The sequence below is a fragment of the Chlorocebus sabaeus genome, chromosome 17 (assembly GCF_047675955.1).
Source record: "Chlorocebus sabaeus isolate Y175 chromosome 17, mChlSab1.0.hap1, whole genome shotgun sequence".
NCBI classification, from domain to species: Eukaryota; Metazoa; Chordata; class Mammalia; order Primates; family Cercopithecidae; genus Chlorocebus; species Chlorocebus sabaeus.
The window spans coordinates 22621676-22643571 of record NC_132920.1 but is presented as its reverse complement, the minus strand read 5'-3'; the positions used below and the strand labels follow the sequence as shown (position 1 = coordinate 22643571).

General features: G+C 36.6%; 1 long non-coding RNA gene across 1 annotated transcript in view; it reads left to right on the top strand.

The window, feature by feature from the left end:
* The window catches only part of LOC119626801 (uncharacterized), a 75146-nt gene that overhangs the window by 31280 nt on the left and 21970 nt on the right, over positions 1 to 21896 (top strand). Inside the window, exon 2 of the long non-coding RNA XR_005242972.2 lies at positions 20364 to 20408. This is a non-coding gene — a long non-coding RNA (uncharacterized lncRNA). The remainder of the gene's footprint in view (positions 1 to 20363; positions 20409 to 21896) is intronic.

The window sequence follows — 21896 nt, the reverse complement described above, 5'->3', positions numbered from 1 at the left end:
TCCAAGTGAGGTGGGAGGACAACATTACCTGAATCCTGGGGTACACAATGTTCATATGTCCCATCTCTGTATCATATCGGAATTCCCTGTGGGTGATGGAGTTGTAAAGGTCAGGGCAGAAATTTGAGCCAGGGGTCTCAGCAGATGGAAGACACCTGGAGTCAACACACAGTTGCACTCTCTGAAACACACAGGGTAAGTCTATGTGGCCAATACCTGCAGCTTGCCAGTTAGTCTAATGAGCAGCTACAGTTTTATCTGTATTTCCAGACAGAGGATATATGGGCCAGAATGGGTGTCACCCATGAATGGCTCAGGTAAAGCCTAAGGTATATTCACTGCCCGCTTGGCCCTTCTATTCCATCCTATCCATCTTCTGAACACATAGGATCTGCTCACTTTATGCTCAGCCTATCTCCCAAGTTACTTTCACCTTTATCTAGTTTTATCTATCCTTCTTACTTTTCTTGTTTTCTACAGCAGAATTAAATATTATTAAATCATAGGATTATTTGATTTATGCTTATCGTGGTAGAGTGGAGTTATAGCTCTGCTCTCAAACCAGCACACCTGGATTCAAATTCCAGTACCATCACTTCCAAGCTATGCAAACATAGGTATATTATTTAATCTTTCCATGCTTCCGTTTCCTTCTCTGAAAAATGCAGATGATGATGATACTGATATTACCTACCTGGTAAGGTTGTTGTGTTGATTAAATGAGTTATTCAACTGAAGTGTTCAGAACAGTACCTGGCACTTAGTAAGGACTTGATAAGCCACAGCTTTTCTGATTTCTAGCCTTTTTGATAGTGAACTCTTGGCTGGAAGCAGAGGCATCCTGGGAGGAGTTGTCAATGTGTTTACAGATAGAAAAATAGGTCTTTGTGTTTACAGAGAGCTTACAACTTACAAAGAATTGTAAAATAAGCAATTATTTTAAAATTTCAACATAACCCTATAAAGTAGGTACATGACAACTATTTTACAGATCATGAAACTGAACCTGAAGCTCAGGGAGTGAAATGACTTACCCAGAGGCATACATTTATTGTCAATACATGACTTGAATCCAGGCTATTCATCCTTGCTTTGTGCTTCTCCGTCTCAATATAGCTGCTGTACCCAAGGGGCTGGGAATAAGCTTCCCTGCCTGAAAAATAAAGGGCTTCTCTTCCAACTACCTCCTTATACTACACACTTAAACTAATGTTATGAAACTCTTTATATAATCAAAGGGAAGACTTAAACATGGCTTCTCCCCAACTCTTAACAGTGATTAATTGAAACTATTGCATAAATGCCTTGCAACTGATTATTTCAGACCATTTCCTGGGGTAAAGTGTTCATATTTGAGAAACTTTGTTAAGATTGGAAGGGTGGAGCACCTCGAAGGACTGATCCCAGAAAGAGTGGGCAGATTTTATCATTTGGCCTAAGATTGATGCAAAAGGTAATATTTACAAGTACAGACTTACCATATTTCTAGGTGTAATCTATAGCACTGAATGTTGCTATCTTTAATACTTCATTGTAGTTCAATCTCTTTCATTCAAAATAGAGTTTAACAATGTGAGTAAAATATAGGCACAAAGGAGAAAGGATTCATGTATTTCATTAATCCATTTGCACGAATCTAAGTGTAGGCCTTGGTGAAAGCTCAAGAGTTCACCTTCTCTCCCTACTTGCCCTCTATGGAGGAATTGTATTGAGTCAATTGTCAGCAACTGCTATTAATGGGAAAAATACATTAATATAAAGATGTTCTGGGCAGGTCAAAGAAAACCAAGTGGAAAGAAAGGAAATGATTCTTAACAGAGAACAGAACATGCTTACTACACACACACACACACACACACACACACACACACAGAGTGTTGAGCAAAATTAAACCAGCTGTCAAACCATAGTTCCATGCTGTCACATTTGTGACCAAGTTGGAAAATCACCCCACATTAGAAGAATCCTCTTTTCTGTAATGGTGGAGTGCACTTTTCAACCATCCTGGTGGATTCAAGAATTATTCACTTTTCAAATTCTAAGTAGTCAAGCATACCCTGGCAGACAGAGCCCCCATAGCAACCATGTTTTATGACCATGCCCCAGTCATGAACAACAACAAAAAAAAATCCACTCTGTATGAGAAAATGAGATGGAATTTCTTCTCAAGAATTTCAAATGGCTGGGCATGGGTGGCTCATGCCTATAATCCTAGCACTTCAGGAGGCCGAGGTGGGTGGATCACCTGAGGTCAGGAGGTCGAGACTAGCCTGGCCAACATGGAGAAACCTTGTCTGTACTAAAAAAACAAAAATTAGCCAGGCTGGTGGCAGGTACAAGTAATCCCAGCTACTTGGGAGGCTGAGGCAGAATTGCTTGAATCCGGGAGGTGGAGGTTGTAGTGAGCCAAGATATCACCACTGCACTCCAGCCTGGGCAAGAGAGCAAGACTCTGTCAAAAAAAAAAAAAAAATTAAAGGCCTTTACAATTAAATCAGGTATGTTAAACAGAAAAAAAATATACATTTTGTAGTTTGTTGAAAACTATACTACAATTTTTAAAGTCACAAAGATAACTCCTGAGGTCTTGAGAGGAATGATTCATTGTCCCCGGAGTTTCTTCTCGTATGGGAAGGATGGGTCGGGGTGAGACCAGGACTGACTGAAGGAGGAAGATACCCAACCGTTGGTCTCATGGTGGGATAAGAATTTAAGAACCTGTTCATTGGCTTTCTCAGTAACTAGGAACTAGCTTCCCTTCAAATGTTTTTGTGTGTGCCTTCCTATTCCTGAGCAGACTTTAGGCCTTATCTGCTCTTCTGTTAACCCAGGTAAAGTGCTCACCTAAAATAATCATAATTTTTTTAGTGCTGTATTTTACAGTGCTATATGGGTATATGCATTCAACCAGAGAAGCAAAGACATATAGAGTGAGAGATTTGTTGCAAAATACTGGCTTATGTAATGGTGGCAAGTTCAAAAATCCGCAGGGCAGGCCATCAGGGAAGGCAAGCTGGAACTCAGCCATGAGCAGCAGTTGCTATCCACTTCTGGTAGAATTTCTTCTGTTTCAGAGACTCTTCAGTTCTGCTTTTAAGGCCTTTCAACTGATCAAACCAAACTCACCAGGTTATCTGGGACTATCTCCCTTACTTAAAAATCAGCTTATTATGGACTTCAATCACATCTGCAAAGGCCCTTCACAGCAACATCTAGATTAATGTTTGATCGAACAACTAGAGATTGCAGCTTAGTCAAGTTGATGTATCAAAAAAAAAGCAATGCATTGTGTATGTGCCAGGTGCTATTCTAAGGACTCCATGTATTTAAGCCTCTCAACAATGCTATGAGGCAACTGAGGCACAGGATAGTGTAGTAAATTGCTCAAGATTGTGTAACAAATAAATATTGAACGAGCATCCCAGCCCAGTTGGTCTGGTTCCAGAGATTATGTTTCAAACATGATTTTACCGATTTTCTTTGGATTCAAGCCTCTCAAGTGCATTTCAAAATACTTTCTAGAATATTCATGTTGTTTTTGTCAGGGTAAAATTGCTTTTTTAAATCAAAATTTCTCTTACTCCAGTAGACGTTCTGACACCTTTGTTTGCAATGTTATTTTTATTTAAGGTCATGATGTTTCTGAGAGATAGGATTGTAATTACTCTCATAATTAATGACAAATATATAGATAGGTACATAATTTCTATATTTAGTATTAACTTACTTTAACCTTCATCAAAAACAATTGTATTTATAGTCTGTTTTATAGATCTATTTTATAATGAATTCTATAGATGGAACAACTAAGGGTTAATTAATTTGAGGATCTGCCTAAGCTGAGAGACTTGGCGGCAGATTTAGAAATGTTATCTCATGTATTCCCAAAGGAAATGTTCTACGACCCAGCTAAAGTCTCTGTTTGCTGTTTGGGAATAGAAGTGGGCAATGGAAACAAGAACAGTAAGAACAGTTTGGAAGGCAAAAAAGAAAAAAGGAAAAAAAAAAAAAAAAAAAAAAAAAAGGCAACCAGGGCCCAAGCTCACAAAATAGTCTGGAAATTATGTGAGAACTTAATAATTTTATACACAATATTTTGATGAGTAATCACCAAGGAGAAGAAAAAGCTATCATTTGTGTCAGGACTTCGTGGTGGTTTAAAGAACATGTTGACGACCACACTTGGCATGTTTCTACAAGCTGTCAAGGTTGGGAGGAGATGAGTACTCGCCCATCCTGCTGACCTTCACAAGCCCATAAGGAAAAGACCTGAACGGGCAGGTGTGAGCACTCTTGAATATGTTTACCAACCGGAGGGAACTGTTCTTACGAGCCTGCCAAGGTGACTTCTGCTAAAAATGCCAGCAATATCCCAGCTGTCCTGACCTAGGGGTACAGCCACAACCAAGGAGGCTTGTTTGAGAGATGTCATCTCCCCCTACCCCACCCCAACCTGTCACTTTGAAGACTTGTCGCCTTCCCCCTCCTTCACTGAAATCTCACAGAGAAACATTTTATTATCCAGATTACTGCTTTAGGAGATAGAAGGATAAAATAAAACTGCCATGGGGAAGGTACAGGTTTATTACTTATAAAATTTCTACCAGCAAATTGCCTCTTTCTTTCCTGCTTGCCTGCTTTTTATTTATTTCTTTTAAAATTGTTAAATATTTTCAATACATAAAAACAAAGTAAACGATATCTATATACCTACCACTGAGATTAAGCAGATGTTAGCATGGTTTGAATTATTTGCTTTAGATCTTTCTTAAAAGATATAAAACATTACAGAAGTAGCTACAGCCTTACTCCCTGTTTTTCTAATCCCTTGTTCCCTAGACAAACTACTATTTTGAAGTTGCTGTGTATCATTCCCATCCATTTTTCTGTGCTCAGACTCTATCTATCTTTTATTCAGTCCATCTATCATCTATTTATCTATCCGCATGATTCTGAGTGTTGATCATTATACGCATTTGACATCTTACTGTATATCTCTTTTGGCAATTGACTTTTCTTATTCAATTTTGTGTTCTTGAAATTTTTACATGATAATACTCATAGATCTAGTTCATTCATTTCCTTTTTAAAATCTGTTTTGGTTTTTGTTTGTTTGCTATCACACACAACACTGCAATAAGCATTATTGTATGACTTTCTATGAACATGCATCAGAGTCTGAACAGAAAGAGCACCTACCAGTAAAATAGTACAGTTATGTGATGTGGGTATTGTGAACTTACATGATGTAGCCAGATTGATTTCCAAAAGAAGGGTGCTGATTTCATCTATCTTTGTCCATGTAGGCTGGACTGCCACCTGACACATGACTGCGAGGTGATACCCTTTCCACGGTATGGTACCACAGTTTGTTTAGCCATTCACCCATGGCAGGACAATTGTGTTGTTTCCAGTTTGGAGTTATTTTGAATAAAGCCACTTCAAACATTTGCATAAAGGTTTTTTGTGGAACATAAGTTTTCATTTATCTGGGAGAACTGCCCAGGAGTGCAATTGCTTGGTCATATGGTGGTTACATATGTAGTTTTGTAAGAAACTTTCATATTCTTTTTAGAGTGACTATGCTATTTGACATTTCTATTAGCCATGCATTAGAGATTCTCTGCATCCTCACCAGCATTGACTATTTTCACTATGTTTCTTAATTTTAGTCATGTTGATACCTCCTTGTTATATTTCATTGTGGTTTTAGATTGCATTTTTCTAATGGCTAATGATGTTGAATGTCTTCTCATGTGTTTGGTTGCAGATTGTACATCCTCTCAGGCGAAATAATCTATTCATGCCTTTTAAATGTTTTCTAATCACATTTTTTGCTCATTGCTATTTAGATTTGAGAGTTCTTTATATATTCTAGATATGCAGTCATTTGTAGTATATGTGGTTTCCAAGTATTTCCACCCATTCTTTTACTATACCCTCTTCAAAAGGTCTTTCACGATGCAAAAGTTATTTACTTTTTAAAAAAATTTTTTAATGATCTCTAATTTAAAGAAATTTCCTCTTATGAATCACACTTTTGTTGTCAAGCCTGAAAACTCATTGCTTAGCTCTAAGTCTCAAATGTTCTCTTCTACATTTTTCTCTAAAAGTTTTACACACTTTGGGAGGCCAAGGTGGGAGCATTGCTTGAGCTCAGGATTTCCAGACCAACCTGGGCAACATAGCAAAATTCCACCTCTACAAAAAAAATATGAAAAAAAAAAAAAAACAGTTGAGCATGGTGGCAGGCACCTGTAGCCCCAGCTACTCAGGAGGCTGAGCCAGGAGGATTGTTTGAGCCCAGGAGGCAGAGGACACAGTGAGCTGAGATTGTGCTACTGCACTGCAACCCGGGGGACAGAGCTAGACCCTAAAAAAATTAGTTTTACATTTTTAATTTAAGCCTATGATTCATTTTGAATTAATTTTTTATAAGGTGTGAGTTTAATTTGAAGTCTTTCTTTTTCTTATGAACTCCACCTGCTTTAGCACTACTGGTTGAAAAAGTAGTCTTTCCTCCATTGAATTTCTTATGCATCTGTGTAAAAAATATCAGGTATATTTCTTGTGAGTCTATTTCTGGGTTCTCTTATGTTAACATCCAATACCAAGAGCTCTCTCTCTCTCTGTTTGTCTCTCCATACTTGTGAATTGAATAAATTACTGCCACAGGCGTTACACTGTCACTTTACTTACTTGCCTATGCTGTTATTAGAGAGACTGGGCTTCCTAATTACCTCAAATACTGTTGGCAGGTCCCTATGCATTATGGAGTACCCAAAGTAAATCTCAGTGTGTAGCATCCTGTATTGCTTGTGTGGTATCCATTTTATCAGCTCAGATGATTGAGTTCAAGATAAGAAATGGTGTGTTGCTGGAGATTCATTCACAAACTTTAGTCCTTCCATTTCCACTGACACCAAATGCAACACACTCTCCTGGAATATCATCAGGTTTCCTTTCCCAGTGGAACGTCTCAGCAGCACAGCTATAGTCATGCTTTGCAAAGCCAACAATTGAATTCAGGTTCTATGCTCCTGCCAGCTAAATGCCTCATTGATTTTCCTTTATTGTTTCCAAATACATTGTGTAGATAAATGAGTGGTGGACAGGATTTAAAAGTTTGCATAAAGATTTAATGAGGATAAAAATCCAAATGTTTGGGTATTCATACATTGCTTATCCACTGTCTTTGGAAGCTAACGGGAAAACATCCAAAAGGAGTCTTCTATTCTTTCTAATATTTGCTGCTCTAAGTTGAGTGAAAATAGCATTTGGTCCTGTTTGAATACTTATATGTTTTCAATTTTGGTCATAGCCAGAAACTGCCTCACTAAGCAATTCTGGGAACACATAGGTACATCAAACTCCATTTGGATTTCCAAGAAGTTGGTGTGATGGGTTATAACTATGGGTATGCTCCATTTTGTTCAAAGGGGTCTGTTTGACCAAAGTGATGAGAGTGGGAATTAAAGCAGTAGCTCAAAAATTGTGAGGCTTAGTTTTGCAAAGATTTGTTTTGTAAATCTGTGTGGATACTTTGGTTCCCTGGTTTTTTCATTGGCAAAATTTACAAATTCTAGTTAATAGGTTTCTCAGAAAAAAAAAAAAGTGTATTTCTTTAGAAATATACAAGAACATCACACACTGGGGCCTGTCAGGGGGTGAGGGGGCTATGGGAGGGATAGCATTAGGAGAAATACCTAATGTAGATGATGGGTTTATGGGTGCAGCAAACCACCATGGCACGTGTATACCTATGCAACAAACCTGCACGTTCTGCATATGTATCCCAGAACTTAAAGTATAATCTAAAAACAGGAAATAAATACACAAGAAAATTATAAAATAGTTGATAGTTCATGACTTTCTCTGAGACCACACATGGTATGCATTGTTCACATTGTTAATACATGACATCTACAAGAGGGCTATTATCTCTATAAGTCAGTATCACTAAGGATCTAAATTGGCCTAGCCTAAAGGAAAATTAGGTCCATAATATCAGAAAATAAGACTCTATTACTTGTGTAAACTTCTCAATTTGAGATTCTTCTTACTCTCCTAGATTCTGCTGACCATCAAACAACTATCAAGAAAATCTTCCTCAAGCCCCATCTTACACCACTCAATTGATCATACACCTGTAAGGAGGTTCCTAGTATTTATGGCAACAAAATTGTACTTCAAGTCCAACACCAGCAGCATTCCTTCTTCCTCAAAGCCTAATGACATGGTTTTACATATAATGGTTAATGTGGTGTTTGGTATGCTTCCCTAAATTTCAGCCTCCTATGATTTTCACAACATTTTCCCAAATGTCAGTGGGCTGTTATTTATTGGCTAATCCCTCCATAATGAATATGTTGCTATCTAATAATCACAGAAAATCATGTCAAGCCAAACTTTGGACAAAGATACCTCTGAATTCTTTACATAGCCTACAAAGGGAAATAAAATAGCTATAATGTAATAGTTACCATTTATTGGGTCCTTACTCTACAACTGACACTGAACTAAACATTTATAACTTTATGTTATTCTTCCAACAACCCTAAAAGCCAACAACTATGATTCCTGTTTTAAAGGTAAGTAAAATAAGATTCAGAGTGGTTAACAGTCTTATCCAAAGTTACAGAACTGTAAGGAATGGGGTGAGATAAAAGATAGGATTGGGGCTCAAGTTGAGGGTCCTGCTTCCAGAAACCTTTTCCATAGGGTTATGCTATCAGCAATCCCTCTCACTACATAAAGCCAGGGGTTTGGAGACAGTGGTGTAACTCCTGATTACCCTCATGCCCTGACCACCCTACCTCCTGCTTGTCTTTCTACAAACTCGCTGTGTTCTAAACACTGACATCCCAGACTGACAACTAGGGCTTTGTGAAACTAGACATGCCCACCACAAACACAAGCCACTGACCTGAGGACCTCTGAATGTCCCCAGCCCTACAGAGGAAACAGGAGAGTGTTGAGATTATTCGAAGATTCCAGAAGGCCATCTTTACTTTTAGGTATCTGTATAAATTCTTTGTTTACTTCTTTCAAGAGCCCAGTTGTATATTCTTTTCATATAATTGCACCAGTAATTCAACGCCTGAGCAGAAAATGGTAATATGAAAAAACATTTGGATAAATTTCTAAGTACGGTAATCACTAGAATAATTTAAAACAAGTCAGTCAGTGGCTATTTTTTATAAAGTATAAATTTCTGAGAATATGTTACTTTAAATATGTTATTCAAAAAAAATTAAGCAATTTCTACAATAAAAATGTGTGTTTATTCTACAATATAAATTTGTATTAATTTTTTGAACTTAAGAACATAGAATAATTTATAAAGCATGTATGTGTTTTTGCATTTGTTACAGGGATGGCTTATGGTGGAATCTGCTTATAATTTTCGAAATCTTTATTAATTATGGGCTATGCCATGTTGCTGTCTCAAAATTCAAACAATGAATTAATTTTTTATCTGAAAACAAGTCTGATAGTTGTGCTTAAGACAATAGGTATGAATGAACACATAATATTTATCAATTAATTACTAATAACTACATGATTAAGATCTGCTAGATTCTGGGTATAGCCAGTTTTTCATGATTAACTTGCATAAAGTACACAAATGAAGTAAGAAATTTTATTTTATTTACTCATTTTATTCACAGGCATGACTTGGCTTTTGATAAAACAATCTCTCTCCTCTTTAGACCAAACAACTCTTTCTCCTTCTTTAAACTAAAATTTTGAAGTTAGCCAATGATTGAAACGTCACCCAGCAAAAAATGATTGTTGATTATCACTTGTAATTTTGATAGTACACATATGGGTTTTGTGCTTATATATTCATTGGTTATCAGGACTTTCTCTTTACACTGTTTTGTAGGAACCCACTTAACTAGTTTTCATGTTGTTCCTAATTTTAACTAGGACATGCAGAATCACTTAGTACGAGCTAAGCTGTATTTAGTTAAAATGCTAAAAATTATCTAGGCGCAAAACTAAAGATTTTTGTGTAGTGAATATTGGTGATGAATTTCATACACTCTATAGCCTTTTATGGAATTTGTGTTGTAGTCTTTCTTTATGCCTGCTTCACCCAGAAGTATACGCATTATAAGTGTTGGCCTGTGCAAAGCAGAAAAATGATGACACAGGAAAATGGCTGCATACAAGGACCTTTCTTCAGTTTTATGTTTTTGTTATTTACACACAGCATGTGTACAAGCTGTTCTCTTCCACAAGTCCAAAGAGCACTCTTAGAGGGTGCAAGGTAGGGAACATATCTCTTCACTGCCTTTCTTCACCTGTTTTTCCTTCAGTGTTCTGTGGCCCATGGTAGTCCTTGGTAGTCTATGTAGGACCATGGTTGCACTGGTCTTTATCCCTGTATTTAATCAGGAGACTAAATGCCAGCTTTCATAGCAATTCACAGATTGTAGCACATAATAGGCCAAATTAGCCGGCTTTACATTTTTAAAAAGTTCTAATAATATCAGAAAATGATTTAAGGTGGAATTATTGTATCTTTGCTCCTTTCCTTCTCATTTCTGTTCATGTGCACTCTTACTAATTTTGTTTTTGAAGAAAAATGTTTATTTTACATATATATATTTATTATTTTAAACTGTTATGTATAACTTGAAAAGAAAAATGATTCTTACATATCACTATGTCAGGGATGCTCCAAAAAGAGCTCTGGTTAAAATGTTTAAGGAAATACTTAAACACACTGAAAAAACATAAGGACATACACATCTTGAAATGGGAATATTGCAGCAATTTACTCTTATTTCACTCTAGCAAATATGGGAAAAATTCAACTTATTCTCAGGTAATAAAATCTGGTGTACCAAAGTGTTGAAAAAAATGAAATCGATAAAGAAGTCACAAATGTGTAAAACAAACATGAGAAATAACTGCTCAAACAACTAAATTATATAGAAGAGAGCATCAGAAACCAGGGGGTTATTATCTATACCTCACAGCAATTTGAAATGACTAGATTCAAAATACATTTATGTATTATGAATGTTATTATTCAGTTTCTAAAAGATTTTAAGAACACACAAAGGGAATATTGACTTCCTTGTTATGCTCTGTAAAATACAAAATTCAAAACCAAAGGCAGTGAATCAACTTGACAAAATTAAGCAACAATGCGCTTTTCTCAAAAACTTAATTTTTCCTAAAGAATTATTTTAAATTATTTCATTAATGTTTCAAATTCTATCTGATCTGATTCCCCAGAAAATACCTAATTTCAAAAAAAACAAAAAAATCCACCAATTTAATGCTAAGATGAACAAATGATTAGCCTGGTATTTTTTTTTTCTTTTTGGTTTTTTTTTTTGAATTTTATTATTTGTTGATAAGTACTAACTGTATATATTTATGAGGTATAATGTGATTTTTGATACATGTTTACCATCAGGCTATTTAACAAATCTATCACCTCACATACTTGTCATTTTTGTGTGCATTGAAACATTTAAAATGTACTCTTTTAACAACTCTATTATTATTTATTATAGTCACAATTCTATGTGATAGATCTCTTAAGTTTATTCCTCCTAACTGAAACTTTGTAACCTCTGATCAACAACTACCTTTCCCCAACCACTCCCCTTCATCAGCTTCTGGTAACATCATTCTACTCTCTACTTCCACAATTTCAATGTTTTTAGATTCCTCATACAAGTGAGATGACGCAGCATTTGTCTTTCTGTGCCTGGCTTATTTCACTTAGCATAGTGTCCTCCAGGTTTATCCATGTTGTTAAAAATCAGAGGATTTTCCTTTTTTTTTGAGACAGTCTCTCACTCCGTCGCCCAGGCTGGAGTGCAGTGGCGCAATCTTGGCTCACTGCAAGCTCCAGCTCCCAGATTCACGCCATTCTCCTGCCTCAGCCTCCCGAGTAGCCGGGACTACAGGCACCCGCCACCACACCTGGCTAATTTTTGGTATTTTTAGTAGAGATGGGGTTTCACCATGTTAGCCAGGGTGGTCTCGATCTGACCTCGTGATCCACCTGCCTCAGCCTCCCAAAGTGCTAGGATTACAGGGATTTTCCCTTTTTTAAAGACTGAATAGTATTTCATTGTGCATATATACCACATTTTCCTGATCCATTCGTTCCTTGATGGACACAGAGTGCTTCCATATCTTACCCACTACGAATAATGCTTCAATAACATGAGAGTGCAGGTATCTTTGGAATAGGCATTGCAATTCCTTTGACCATATACCAGTAGTGGGATTGAAGGATCATATGATAGACATACTTTTAGTTTTCTGAGGAGTCTCCATATCATTTTCCGTAATGGCCGTATTAACATTTCCACCAATATTGCATGAGGGTTCCCTTGTCGGCACTCCCTTGCCAACATTTATCTTTTGTCTTTTTTGATGATAGCCATTCTAACAGGTGTGAGGTGATAACTCATTGTGGTATTAATTTGCATTTTCTTGATGATTAGTGATGATCAACATTTTTTAATATATCTGGCAGTCACGTATGTCTTCTTTCGATAAGTGTCTATTGAGGTGCTTTACCTAATTTTTATTGGATTATTTGTTTTCTTGCTATTGCACTGAGTTCCTTATATGTTTTGGGTATTAGCCCCTTATATGGTTTGCAAATATTTTCTCTCAAACCATGAACTATCTCTTAGCTTGATTGTTTCCTTTGCTTTGCGGAAGCTGTTTAGTTGATGCAATCCGATCTGTTTATTTTTCTTTGTTGACTTTGGTTTTGTGATCATATCTAAGAAATCTTTGCTCAGATGAATGTAGTAAGTATATCCTCTTTGCTTTCTTTTAGTAGTTTTACAGTTCAGGTCTTACATTTAAGTGTTTAATGTGTTTTGTGTTGATATTTGCATATGGTGTTAGACAAGAATCCAATTTCATTTTTCTGCTTGTGGATATCTAGTTTTCTAACACCATTTATCAAACAAACTGTCCTTTTTTATTATATGTTTTTGGCATCTTTGTTGAGAATCAATCGACCATACACGCACAGGTTTGTTTCTAGGTTCTCTATCCTGTTCCATTGGTTAATGTGTCTATTTTTAGGTTGATATCAGTATGGTATATTTCATACACTGCAAGATGCACCTCATATGTTATGTATCTATCAGGATGGAGGAAGAATGTGCTTTGATGTCAGTAATGACCAAGACAGGGTGCCACCAAAAAGACAGTTACCAGTTTGCAGGCTCAACTGCAGTGTGTCCTTGAGAATATCAAAAGATCCAAAATTTGTGTCACAGACAAAAGTAGAACATATTCTAAAACTTCAGGAAAAGTACCAAAACAAGAAAAAAATGAATTTTCCATGAGATAACTCTATTTTTATATGATTGAATGGGTACAGTATTCTTTTGTGTACATAGAGTAAGCTTCAGTTTCCTCTATTCTGTAAATAAATAGCACACTAATTGCAGATAACCAAAAAAACAGAACCAAGTAATTCAAATTGGCACAAACAAAAAAGACAATATCAAACTATGGTAGATTAAACACTCCAGAGTGGTCTTCTTCTTTCTCTGTCAAAATATACATATATATTATCTATAATATCTGTAGATAATATAGACATAAATAAATATGAGTCCCATGATATTTGACTGTTTCTTTCTTTGTAATGAATGTCAGACCCCTATAATTTATGACACGCAGCGATTGTTTCATTGGTTGCATTTTCTTTCAAACTGAAGTGAAACTTCTGAAGAGGAAAACTTGATAAACTCATGATAAGTTTCTATCTCCGGTTAAGCATTGTAATAATAATTCATGGATAAACAACAGCTGCAAAAAACATTAAGATATTATGAGTATATGAGTGTGGGAGTGTGTGTGTTTTAGTAATTGGGAATTGTTGGTCACATTAAAAGCCCATGTTATTACAAACAGGAATTTCACTACAAGGTACCGTAATGCAAAGGTATGAAGAAAACCTATCCAAGAAAAGAGAATCAGACTTGCCCACTTGTTAAATCAGAAATAAATTCTCTAAGAGAATTCCAAGGAAATTTCCTTGGAAAGATAATTCCCCAGGAAAATGTTGTATTTCCTGGAAGAACCAAGAGAACTAAAAAAATTATTGTAAATGCAAGTATTTATGCCAAGAGAATCTTGTTACTTAGAACATAAGCCTGCCATCAAAACTCTATTTTTGTTTAAGTAACACTTAAGAGTGCAATCCGCAATGGGGTGCCAGCAGCCAGAGTTGTCTGAGGGGATGGCCATGGGCTTCAGAGCATGGGCCAAGAGAGAACAAAAACACAATGTACAAAGAAAAGGTGTTATCAAGAATCAAGAAGACGGTCCAAATGAAGCATCAGACTAAAAAGGCAGGCACAAAGGCACACTCCAGTCCCAAGATAGTAGGGTGCAAACTAAAGAAACTAGAGTACAACTATCAGGTTCAGAACATGCTTGCTGATCTGGTGGCTTTTATAGGCTGCTTTTAACATCAAGCCTGGGTGGGGAGGAAGTTATTAAGGCCACTCTGGTTCATCCAACATGATGAACACATCATCTGATCTTATTTCAGTTTTACATATGTGGAAAAACAGAATAAAATAAATAGAAGCTGTGCATGTGTGTGTGTATGTGTAGCATGTGCACAAATACACATACGCATGTTTGCAACCATAGCTAAAATCATAGCCGGAGGGCACCTAAGTGCAAACCCCTTCAGGCCGGAGTCTGCAGTGTGTGTTGTTGTTGTTTTTAATCTTTATATTTCTAGCCTTGAACACATTTTATATATTACAATATATGTTTAACAAATGAATGAGGAAGAACTTTTATCTCTTTCATTAAAATGTGTTTTGCAATTCTATTTATCAGGGATAAAGAGTTATACTTAAACACCTGGATGTCAAAATACTAAAATTGATTGCAATATTATCAAAATTCATCACCATCTTTTTAATCTTAAATCTGCTTTTATAAATTAAAAAATTCTATACAAGTTATCCTGTGGAATGTGGGAGTGCTGAAGAGAGATAGAGAGAGCCATCTGGGGAGTCAGAAATACTCTACTTCTTGATCTGACAGGTCGTTACATGGGTATCTACATGAGTACAATTCATCAAGTCAAACGCCAGATCTGTGCATTTGACTGCATGTAACTCATACTTCCAACAATAACATTGTGTAAACCAAATAGAACGTATCTTTTGGCCAAACCTGGAAAAAAAATCTGCTTTTATCGAAAGAATTCACTGCAGGAATAATTTGGCTTCACTGAAAGAGTATTGCAGAGGTAGATTCCCGAATAAGTATCTGGGGATGGAAAGCAGAAAAAGGCTTTTGGAACTAAAAGCTTAATTGCATTCTGCATAAGCATGAACATAATGAACACATCATATAAGAGTCACTTTGCAAAAGAGCTATCAGTATGCTTTCTGGAATCTTCACTGATGTAACATGAGCTCACCCCATGCTCACACTCTCACCTTCTTGAGATTTACCCAGGTCTTCTGTTCACTCCATGGCAGGGAATAATTTCAGAGGTTATTTGACTGCGGTTGAGCACAAAAGGACTGAGCCTGGCTGTTACAGAGACTGGCCCTCTGCACCTATCTGTCAGCTTCAGTACCTATTCCTTGTTTATTTTTGGTATTTTTCAGAGTGATCTAGAACCAAGATTTTGAGGACTAGCTCCAAGTTTGCATGAGAGGATACAGCACAGTCCCTGAGACTGAGCAGTCCTGGGACCAAAACCCTGTTGAGCATCTTTCACTGCCACAGGTAGGAATGGGGAATGATTTGTTTAGCATTCAAACGAGTCACATAATACCAGCAGCACAGAAAGTTATCATTTCTTAGTTCACTTGCATAGCATTCAGAAAAAACTTAAATAAACAAATATGGATTATTTTTATAATGAATGCAATCTTCTTAGACTAATAGCCAGAGAAGAGCTATGATTGTTGTATGTCGAAAAATCCCAAATGGCAAAATGTAATTAAAGTTAGAACTGTTGAACAAATAAACCTGTTAAATACATAATATTACCAGGCAAAATAGCTATGTGTTTATCATTTTGCCATTGTAATTACATTCACTACAACTCTTCATGCATATATTAATATCTCACTAACATTATAGAGGCTAAAATATAAATTGCAGAGCACTGAGCCTAGTTCCATCCAAAAAGTTTGAAATGCATGGTAAAAACGCTTGTCATTAAAAAACAAAAAGAAAAAGGCTTTATATTTAATATTACTACTAATTGCTTTACTGAGAAGTAAAAGATTCTTATAACTACATGTGTACTGGTTTCAAATGAAGAATCACGATGTACCTCTACGTGGGCATCTGGTTTGAAAAATTATGATATTCTTTATCGTGGATCTCTTAGAGCATAAGGCGCAGAACTTGTTCAATTTGACCTGAAAAAGGAAATACCCGGAAATGAACCTAAGTTGCTATTCCTACATTAATAGTAGACAAATATTTTTAAGTAATATCAACTAATTTCCAAGATTATGAATAGACTGTAATTGGATAGATGTCGGTTAGAGTGGGTGTGTTAGTTATTAAGAGTCGGGCGAGGTCAGGAAATTAATTCCCATGGGATGAAACTCTGTATCCAAAAATAAGCAAGAAGAGGCTTTGAAATGATTTCCAAAAGCTTTACAAAATCAGTGCCAAAGATTGTATGGGGGGAAAAAAGATTACACGTAATGAATAGTAAAATAAGAAAGAGGCAGAAAAAGAGGAAGGGAGGGAAAAGGAGAAAGAAAACCAAATAATTTGTGAGTACAGAACATACAATGAATCTTCATTGCTGAGTTAATAAAATACTGTCTTTAGCACCAATAAATTACAGAAACAAGGATTGGAAAAATTTAATAGAAATCACAAGCCTTTAAAAATAACACTGGCAATAATTAAAAACCTTTCCCTTAAAAGCTTCCTATTGTTAATTGGTTTACTTTCATTTAGATATAAATTAATTTCCACAAATTAATTTTTACCATTAGAATAGCCAAAAAATATGGAAAGCCTAGAAATTGACAGAACAGAGTCAATATATTGAGCAAAGTAATGTGATGGTGCATAATCTCTATCATGATTAATATCTAATCATAATCATCATTATTTTTGGAGGGCCATTTTTCATCATGATGGCTGCACTTTATTTTGAAATTATTTAAGAGAATTAAATATTTTGTAAAGTGAAAATTAATGTGTCTTTATTCATGACTGAGTGAACCATTACAAATGTTTTTCCAATTCTGTTCTTTTAAAATAAATGCCATGAATGGTCATTTAAGTTAGTCACCATACCTATTTTTCCTTTGACATAATGACTACAGCTGCCCTAATGAGTCCAATTGAATGGCTATTGTGCTTGTGGTTTGGGAGTGTGAAGTTCTATTTCCTCACATTTGGATTTTAATCAAATCACTAATTCAAGCCAGGCCACTGAAACACCTACCAATTTTAAGAAATTCAAATTACTCTCCTTTTATGATGGATTAAAACTTAAATCATCTTGAAGGATATCACCCAACCAGTTAACTTATATATATTTGAGAATACAGAGTACAAATGGATCGTCTCAAAATGAAAAATATTATATGGCAATTGGTCCCCACAACTCATAGGTATGCACACATGTGAGACACAGATTTGATCTCTCCTTAAACAACAGTCATTATTTGTTTAAGCCTTGGATAAAGACCAAGATTTTTAATATCACTGGTTAAGGCCCTGAGCATCATTCTAGCCTCATTCCCGGCCCTGTCTCTCTAATACATTGTTGTATTGTATTGTATCTAATACATCTAATACACTGCTGCAATGCCAACTGATTTAGGTTCCCAAATACTTAATGCTACGTTATCCATGAGCATTTGTATGCACCATTCTCTTTTAATGGAGCAATTTCTTACTTCTTCAACTTGTTATCTCCTGCATCCTTTCCTTCAAACCTCATTTGAAATATCAATTCATCCAGGAAGACTTGTCTGATGCTAAAAGCTCATTTAGATGCCCTTATCAGGGTGTTCATAGGGTAATCATTGGTTTGGTAAGTCTCCAGGATGGGATTATATGCTATTGAAGAATAAAGAGCTGTGTTATTGATCTTCGATTCCCAGGACTTGCCATATACCTGATGTATAGCTGGATGTCACTAATTCAAGAAGGTTGAATAAAGGGATGAGCCAGCAGAAGTAAAAAGAAGAGGAGGAAAGACAGACTAAATGAAAAGCAATGACTGTTCTATAATTGTCATATACCACTCTATGTCAAAAACTACTTTATGCTTGTACTAGTTTGTACGTTAAAATGTTTTTAAACACTCTTACATATATTGCCCACACAGTACACTGGACATCTCCTTGAGTTTGATATGAGGAACCTGCAGTTTAAAGAGATTTTAAAGATTTGCCTAAAGGCAAACAGGGAGTTAAATACAGGATTGGAACTAGGCCTTATCACACCTCATCACAGCTTCCTTCTGATACATTGCAGTGTTACAGTGTGCTGTGTGCTTCAGAGCAGGCATGCACCAGGAAGGGGAAGGGGTAGCAGGAAAGTGTGTCCTCAGAACATGTCATCGGCCACAATACTTTCATCTAATAAATACACAGAGAAAATATCTCTTCCTACTTTGAGTACATTTAACCTCAGAGCAAAACTAGATGACCCGGCTAAATGAGTTGGGGGACTGATTTTCGGGAAAAAGGGGAGAGATGTATAATCCTTGGTGGTGGTAACCAGGATTCCACGTAGCACTTTCAAATAGTGCTGTACTGAGTCAGAGCTATCCTGAACTTGGGGAATTCCCTATGGAATGCACAAGGTGCAAAAACAGGCAATCAGAATAGGTTTAACTTTATCAGCAAGGAATGAGTTCAGGCATGGAACAAAAATCCGGGCCAGATCACTTGGCTGCTGTCACAGAGAGACCATGTAAACGCAGGTCATTGCTGAAAAGGAGTGGTTTGAAGTCTTTCCAAGGTGCTGGCAGTTTCTGAAGAGCCGTATCCACAGAGGTACCGATAGAGAGGCCTGTGAGATCACCCGGTGGCAGAGTGCAACTATTTTCATTATTCTTTGAGGATAAGGCCCAAACTCCCAGCTCCCTTTCCTGGAGTACCTGAGCTCAGCAGCCCAGTGGACATGTGCTTCTCTCTGCAAGGGATATGTGGAAATAGGAATTCTCTTCTCCTTTTGGAACAGTGGATTTCTTCCCTCATTTACTTGGGGAAAAAAAAAAAGAAAACCTCTGCTTCCCACCCATTTTGGAGGAGAGACTCCAGTAGGATATGGGGTCACCTAACCCAGAGGAAGCTATCCCAACCTGAACAGCCTTGTGCAATATGCACAAAGTCCTTCAATAGACATTGGATGTCAGCACAAGCCTTACTTGAAACCAAGTCCATATTCACTTCCTAATGACCACAAGAAGGAAGGAACTGAGACGGTTCCTTCACTTGCTAACTGGATATGTGATATTGGCCACCTTGTTTCATTCCCCTATGCCCCGAAAATCTCAGCCTTCAACCCAGAATGACATCCTATAGCAATACAGTGCTGAGACTACAATGCTGTGAATAATTTTGAGGTATTTACTTACAGATCATTCAGAGAAGCAATGGAGGGAACAGGTGAATACAGGCAAATGTGAAAAACAACCAGAAGCTCTCCAGGGGCCAAAGATAACTCCTGGGAAGTTTCTTCTTATCAGAAAAAAAAGAAAGTAGAATTTTTTTGCTTTTGCTGTGTATGAGTGCATAAACATTTTGTTACCTGACCATAAACCTACCATGAAATGTGATCAGCGTCAATTCTACCCAAGGATAGTGTCTCAATGGGCTGTTATATCCAATATTAACATGAAATTAGTATCTTTAGGGACACAGAATTATCATTCATCAGAATATTAATTAGAAATGTTTGAACCATGCTTTACTCTTTTGGTTTTCTGATTGGAATTCATTCTAATAAATTCAAATTGTTTTATCCCTCCACATGGCCACAATACTTGAAAAAGTCAAAACAATCCCCCACTTACTTGCTTGTTACCAAGGGCCTAATGTTAGATATTGCAAGTGCAGACACAATGCTGTTAGCTATTTAAAGGCTATATGCTAGATATATCCTGCAAATAAGTGAATAAATAATATATTAATGTCCTGGGTCCCTTTTTCACCAGAATTATAAGCACAAAAGTGATATGGAGAACTGACAGTAACTTTAATATATGTAAATATCTCAATTGGATAATTCAGGCACAAAAATGTATTGTAGCTTGGTGCTTATTAAGTTTATGTTTTATGCATTTCTATTGCAGGAGTTAATATGTTTCTTGGTTTCTATGTTCTCAGATCTCCTACAATACCCGGTCTTTAAAGTATTATACAAAATATCAGGTATGCACTAATCTATAAAGTTAAAACGTTGCGTTTGTTTATACCAACCACCCCAAAGCAGAGTTCCTTCTCATAATGAGGTGTTTCCTAACAGTGTGATAGAATATTTTAAAATTGTCTTTGACAAGCACATTCTGAGGCTGATTTCTCACAAATGCATGCTGTCTACATCCACACACACTGTGGACCCCACCATGAGCTCTGGGTGGAATGCTCAAAATCCTCTCTTGTTGGATCTCAATGACCTGAGCTGTGGAATATGTTCCTTAAGCTTGCTGAGGAGAGTTATTTTTGATTTCTTTGGCCGGCGTGCTCTATTTTCTCACTTAATGGAAAGGGATGAGAAATGAAACATCTTCGTTTAGCTCTACAATGGACAATTTTCCAGCTACTTTAATGCATTCTGTTTAGAAAGAGAGTCCTGGAAATCATTTCTTCCTGAATTTATAACTTGCTCTGTGTTTTCAGAGTTTTTTATTCAATGCAGCTTTAAAATTAAAATGTGTGAGCTCGCTCCTTATTTTCCTAAGACAAATATAACAACTTCCATCTTGGTCATTGAATCCTTTATGCAGGCAACCAACCAGAGGTCAGGTTTACGATCATGTGGCAAGCATATGACTAATGAAAAACATGGACCCTTTCTAATCACTTAGGTTTGAAGAGTTTGTGCAATTGTCCCAAGACCTATCAGCTCTAATTTACCTGATTCTGTCTTTCCGCCTTTTCTTCTTTGGTTAAGGGATGATCTATTTTAGTTATTGCATCACATCTGGAAATTATAGAGGTAATAGTATTAGCGTGACTCCTCTCTAAAGGGTTCCAGGTTGAGATTATGTCACTGTATACATTTGGGAGAGAAGGTACTAGGTAGTGGTGTTTTTGAGTAAGAACCTTAGGTTCTAAAGAATGGTTTAGAATTACATTTTGAAAGACATTTCTGTGAATAGCTCACTTATTAATTTTCACCTTACTTCTGGCACTGCCTCTGATGATCACTCAGTTTCCTCTCCTCTTCCCTTATGCTCAGCCTCCCCTCCACACAGACCTGTCCCAGAAATCTTTAAGGAACTCAGATATTAGATAGAGTCAGTGGGTAATATCTAGTAGAAGAGTTCTTTTATCCAGAAATGCTATTCCCATTTATTTTATTGAGGCTACTCCTGCAACTCTCTCTGTAGCAAACAATTTCCTAGTTTGTGTGTGAACACGTCCAATAATAGCTGTCACATGAAATGAAGAGTTGAATAAAGAAGAAGTGCTGAAACAAAGAAGATAGAAAGAATTGAATGGCGAATGTGCCAATAATGAAATGCATAAGCAATTCCACAGGTGAAGAATGGTGAAGCAGAAATGGTGGTTTTGTTTTTGTGACTGTGTTTTTAATTTAATTGAATCAAAGTAACAAATGGGATATATTCCTTGCCTGAAGCTCACAATTTCAGTTCGTCAGAGAGATAGGACAGTTACACATAAAAAGATGAAAAT